The sequence below is a fragment of the Populus euphratica genome, unplaced genomic scaffold, assembly GCF_000495115.2.
Source record: "Populus euphratica unplaced genomic scaffold, PopEup_1.0 scaffold9.1, whole genome shotgun sequence".
Lineage (NCBI taxonomy): Eukaryota > Viridiplantae > Streptophyta > Magnoliopsida > Malpighiales > Salicaceae > Populus > Populus euphratica.
Window position 1 is genome coordinate 2760561 of NW_011499857.1, and position 6000 is coordinate 2766560.

A 6000-nucleotide genomic window follows, 5' to 3' on the forward strand; every position below is an offset into this window, starting at 1 on the left:
TAGCCACAAAAATAATCAATATTAATAGTAATGGATTTCATTTGATAAGGAGAGTTTAACCCTTTTTTTTTTCTTTTTTTGGAGTCCCTTGAGCCATTATTTTGTGGGGGTTTTTAGGCAATTGATAGGTTTATCAAAACTTTTAGGATGTGTTATAGGTGTTTTGAGTAAAAAATAAGTTGAAATGGATTTTTAACTACATAAAATGAATCTTTAATTTTCCAACAACCCCTAATTACAAGATTTCGTATATTATAGATGACATGTCGTTTACTAATTTTTATTTAGAAAGAAGAAGTTTCCATCCATTTAAGAAATAAAAAAATTAAAGATAGGTCCAGGCACAAGGGTTGAGCTGGAAGGCCCACACGCTTGGATTCTTTTTTTTTTTTAATGTCCAAACTCATACAATTAAGCTCTTTTTTGTTTTTATTTTTATTTTTTAATTCTATATTTAATTTTAAAATATTGATAAAACAAATCATTGAACTCAACTGAGTCAATTAGTTAAGTCGCAAGTTTAATGAATTTAATCCATAATATTCGGGCTATTATTTGTTTAATGCTTTTTTTGTTCCTTAATTTTTCTAAAATAAATATAATTTCATTTTTTATTATTGATTATCTACTTTTTTTATTTAATTCAAACCTAGAATAATGCAATGTCACTCTTTGCTATCGATGATATATCTATGCTATCTCAACCTTACACACCTATCATGGTTTTTATATTTTTTGAAAATATATTTCATACAAAAAAATTATTATATTTTTTTATTGTTGTATAATTAAGATATAAAAAATATATTTCACTAAATAAATATAATATTCTAAGAAACATAGTTGTTAAACAAAATTAAGTACATAACCTAACTTGTAATATGAAATAAAATATCTTAATTTTTGTTATTTCTAAATAAAAATAAGATTTAATTAATTTGATACATATATAAACATTTTTATTTGTGATTGAGAAATTCTTATTTCTAAGATTACAACAAAAGAGCTTATTTCTAAGATTACAGCAAAAGAGCTTGCATATTCTGTTTCTTTTAAAAAAATATTAATCGTCCCGCGGCGAAGTGCAGGTGCAAAACTAGTTTAAAAAAGTTAATCGTCCCGCGATGAAGTGCTGGTGCAAAACTAGTTTAAAGCTGTAAGGCCATTTGTTTTAAGAATCGTCAAGCACACAGAGCCATCATGAAACCAAATCCATTTGTCTTCTTATTTAGTTTGACTCACAATTAAAACTAAAGGCAACAAATCTGGCTCTTAGATAGTATCCTAAGATCTTAGTTATTGTTTTTTTAAGAATATTTTTGGTTTAATTAGAATCATTCTAAAACCCAAAATTTGTTACAGTGATCATCTTATCTAGGAATAAAGCTAGGAATGCCAACCTTAATTATGGTGATGGCACCGGTCCATATTCTAAAACGTGATTATCTTCTCATTACTAGTTCTATAACAACAATTTCTATTAAGAATTTCTGCACAAGGACTAAAACTGTCATAAATAGAGACCATATTTCTTTAATAAGATGATTGTTGTGAAAAACCTGCATCAATTATAAATAAATATTGCAATAAAAAAAATATAAAGAACCAAAGATTTAACGTGATTCAGCGATGCATCCGCATCCACAAGAATGAAAAAAATTTATTTTTGCTATGTCAAAATAGGATTATATAATATATATTTAAAGTAGATTCTAAATCATGTAGAAATCCTTTATCCAAGGAGTATTAATAATTTTTCCATAATACTTATTTATCGTATTTTGTGCATGTTACCCTTGTATCCCCCAACCTATTAGTCATCCCAAACAACAAAATAAGAAATAAATCCTTATTTAAGAATGAAATATTATCCACAAACTACAATAATGTGATGTTAATAAGACAATTGTATAACTCGTATTTGTGTTCTTGTAAAACGCACCCTATTCTTGTAAAATGCACCCTTATCATTTAGAAGAGTTGCAACCATTTAATCTTCATATCCACTTGAATAATAATGCTTTGTTTCGGACTAGTTAGAGATTCAAATCACAAACCTCCCTTTTATTTTCCTTTGGCCATAAAATTTCTAGCTACCTTACTAATTCTCCTCTCCTTTCACTATGCTTCGCTTGATACACTCTATTCTGGTATCTATATATTAGTTACAAACTACAACAATCTCTACCTAGATGAATATCCACCCCTAGAAGAAAAGTAGGGAAAACTTCACACTTGGTACAATAGGTTGCGACATCTCTCATCTTGTATCTAGATATATAAATCAAGTTCATGCAATGCTTGAACTTATCTATGGTAACAAGCTTTATTAACATTTCTGCTGCTTTCTCATAAACATGAACTTTTTTAAGCAATAGTTCACTAGAAGAAACCGATTCTCTAATCCTGTGAAACCCCGTATCTATATGTTTGGATCTTGCATGATACACTTAGTTCTTTGCCAAGTAAACATCAATTTGATTATCACAATGCAATTGAACTCCACCTTTTAGAATTCTCATCTTTTTTACTAAACTTGTAAGCCATAACACTTCCTTAGTAGCCTCAACCACAGTTATATATTCTAATTCAATAGTAGATAGTGCAACTAGAGACAAAAAAATAGACTTCTAGCAAATAGGCATCCCTACCAGAGTATATATATAACTTATGGAAGACCTTTTATCATCCAAGTTCCCTTTATAATCTATATCTACATATCCCACAACTGAAGGATTACCATGTTGTCTACTAAACATAATACCATAGTTTTCAGTACCCCTTAAGTATCTAATGATCCATTTGACTATATCCAAGTATTGTCGTTTTGAATTTGAAAAAAACTTGCTCACCATACTAACTATGTATGCCAAATCTAGTCTTGTACAAACCATAGCATATATCAAATACATTATTACACTAGCATAAAGGACCATTGACATATCTTTCACTTCATCATCTATCCTTAGGTACTATGCAATAAATAATCTAAAATGACTTGTTAACGTGTACTCGTTGGTTTTGCATTATTCATGTTAAACCTTTCAAACACTTGCTCAACATAACTATCGTTGCTACCTAATTTTTGACCCAATATTTTGATAAATTTTAGGAAAAAAAACATAAAATAGAAAAAACAACAAAAGCCTAAAAAAATATATTTTTGATATATTTGCATCGTTTTTTGTGTTTTCAATGTCATCTTAAAAGAATTTAAATTTTTAAAAGTATTTTGAACGCGTTCAACTTTTAACACGTAAATTTTCCTTGTTGAGTTGATGTTGATATTGCTTATTTTCAAAAAAAATTCAAACATATAAAAAAATCAAAAAATTCAAGGGACCAAATATGAAAAGGAAAAGTGAAGGGACCAATTTGTTGCTTGGGGACCAAGTAATTAAAAATAACAAACTTTGTTATCTATAAATAGAAGTGAAAACTTTTTATACAAAGAAGGACAGACACAAAAGAAACCTACATTTATCTCATCTATCTTTAGGGACAGCTACCACCTCCCTCCTTTAAGGCCAAAGACAAACCAAAGTTGTCATATCAACACTCATCGTCCCTCTCCTCTCTCAACCCCGATAGACTAACCTACCTTGCACACTAGCCTCCATAAATCCATGGTCTCCCTCTCTCTACACTCCTAGAACCAGAGGTTAGTTGTGGCCCCCTTGCCCTTTGTAAAAAAAAATAGCAACAACCACCCTCCTCTTCCTTTGATTTTCTTCCCTAAAATTGTTCCCTAGCAGCCATCCCGAGCTCTTCCCCCATACATGCCTGGACACGCCAACCTCCCTACTCTCAACTACTCACCTCTTAGCCACCGTGAACAACCACCTCCAGCGTTCCCTTTCTCTAAATCTCGCTAACCAACAGTAGCAGCAAAGACATGTGACACGATCAAAGAATTGATGTCTTATCTCAAGTGCAAGAGTGTCAAAGTAATAAATAACCCGGCAAGACTAGGATCGAACCATAGGGAAGTTAACTATATAAATAACAACAACAACAACGATGATGATGATGGTGGTGGTGGTGGTAAAGATAAGTTAAAGAGAACTTTGAGATGTAAGATTAATGTGAAGATTATATAATAATAAAAATAAATGTCAAGGTTAGAGGATACACTAATAGTATTAGAGATAATAAAGTATAAACTCTTTATAAATTATCAACATGATCATATTAATCAACTTATTTACATAACACCATAATTATAAATTTTATCAAGTATTCATGATGCTAACTTATGTTGACAACAAATCAAGTTTGTCTCATAATAACGATGTCGGCCAAAGACTATGAACGATCAAGTATTTGATGTACCAAGTGTTATACAACACAAATCTAGATTAACCTTTTAAGAAGTAAGGTTTTAAGAATTAATAAGATAAAAATAATAAGACATGTTAATAGCAAGTTTTTAGGATATAAGCATTGAAGTCCATATTGAGTTTATATTATACTTATCCTAACTCTATTAATGAAACCTTTTCATCTTGACATAATTTACTTAGCTAGACATTATAAAGGAGAAAAAAATAAATAAACTATATAAGAATATAAACATGATATAAGTTAACTAAGTATAGTAAAAGAAATGAAAAGCATGAACAAGAGATTAATGAAAACAAAACTTAAGCATTATAAAAATATAAAGAGAGAGAGGAAGAACATGATCTTGGTATGAAAAACAAGATGCCTAAATGAATGGAAAATGCATCTTTTTATAGGCTAAAATTCACAATTATTCATTTGGTAATTGATAATTGATGTAGTGGTTAACTATTGATTAGTGGCAATGGTGGACAACAGCACTCATTTGGAGCACTATAACTCAAGATATGTCTAAAATACTGAGTCGTGCTGTTGGTGGACGTGGTGGATAGCCTTCATGCTCTTGTTTGGATGAAATGTCATTTCTACCATCCGACTTTGAGCTGGTCTTCTTCATGAAAGTTGTTGGAAATTATCTTTCCTTCTACCCATCAAATTTTAGATCATTTGGACTTCAAGAACTCCAGTTATGGGTAAAACGTTGAGCAGTGTTTGGGTTGGATTGCAGGACAGATTCAGACTTCTTTTTTTGGCCAAACTTTGAATTTGAAAATGGATAATTTGGGTCTCTCCATACCCATAAAAATTATAGGTCTATTTCTTATCTTTCCAGCATATAAATTAATCTGAAATCCAAGATCTATATCTCTAGATATGATCCAATGACTGAATAGTGTTCGAATTTGAATTGAATCGGCATCTTCTTCTTAAGCTTAGCCTTTTCTTTGTCCTTTCACTTCTAATAGTTAATCACAACAATCAATCCTTTAAATTGTGATAATACATGTATTTAAAATGAGCATTTACAATAAATTAAAGGTATCTGATATTTTCAGACTTGTTATTATAAAACATGCTCTAGTTAAGGAGTTATTGATATTTCAAGTGCAAAATGATAATATAAAATCTTAATAAAAATGCACTTTTAACTACTAATCAACACGACAGAAACCCACTCACTAGCAGCTCCTCCTTACCGCCAGCGACCTGAAGCAGAGGGGAAGAAGGTGAAATAAAAGAAAGATCTGCTGTGAAATAGTTCAAAAAAAAAACTGAGAACATATCATTGCTTGTTGTGTTCTTTTTTGTTTTTCCCCTTTTGCAAGTAATGGTGGTCCTTACAATCAGCAGGGAAGGGAAGGGAAGATAGAAGTAGGACAAATCCACCCGTTTCTGGGCATTACCAGCGGCGGTGCGTGAACCCACATACCGCCAGTTATTGTGGTGCATGGAGAAGATGTGTCGCCACTATTCAGGCAACCCAAAGGCTTCACAGCACTACTCCAGTTGACTTGGGGCTTCTGGCACTGTTTATAATTTTAATTTGGAGCCTTTTTTGTAAATTTAAATTGTTTAGTGTGTTATTTGGATTGTGTTGAACATTGATTATTTTATAATAACTAGTCATTGGTGTGTGTTGATTAATACTTAAAAGTG

General features: G+C 31.0%; 2 long non-coding RNA genes across 2 annotated transcripts; both read left to right on the forward strand.

The window, feature by feature from the left end:
* The first annotated feature begins 3831 nt into the window (after window positions 1-3831).
* Window positions 3832-5606, forward strand: LOC105123820 (uncharacterized). Its single transcript, XR_841954.1, has 2 exons — window positions 3832-3895; window positions 5505-5606. It is a non-coding gene; the product is annotated as an uncharacterized LOC105123820 (long non-coding RNA).
* Window positions 5607-5676: 70 nt separating this feature from the next.
* LOC105123821 (uncharacterized) lies at window positions 5677-5912 on the forward strand. The gene is made up of 2 exons (XR_841955.1): window positions 5677-5769; window positions 5813-5912. It is a non-coding gene; the product is annotated as an uncharacterized LOC105123821 (long non-coding RNA).
* Window positions 5913-6000: the final 88 nt, after the last annotated feature.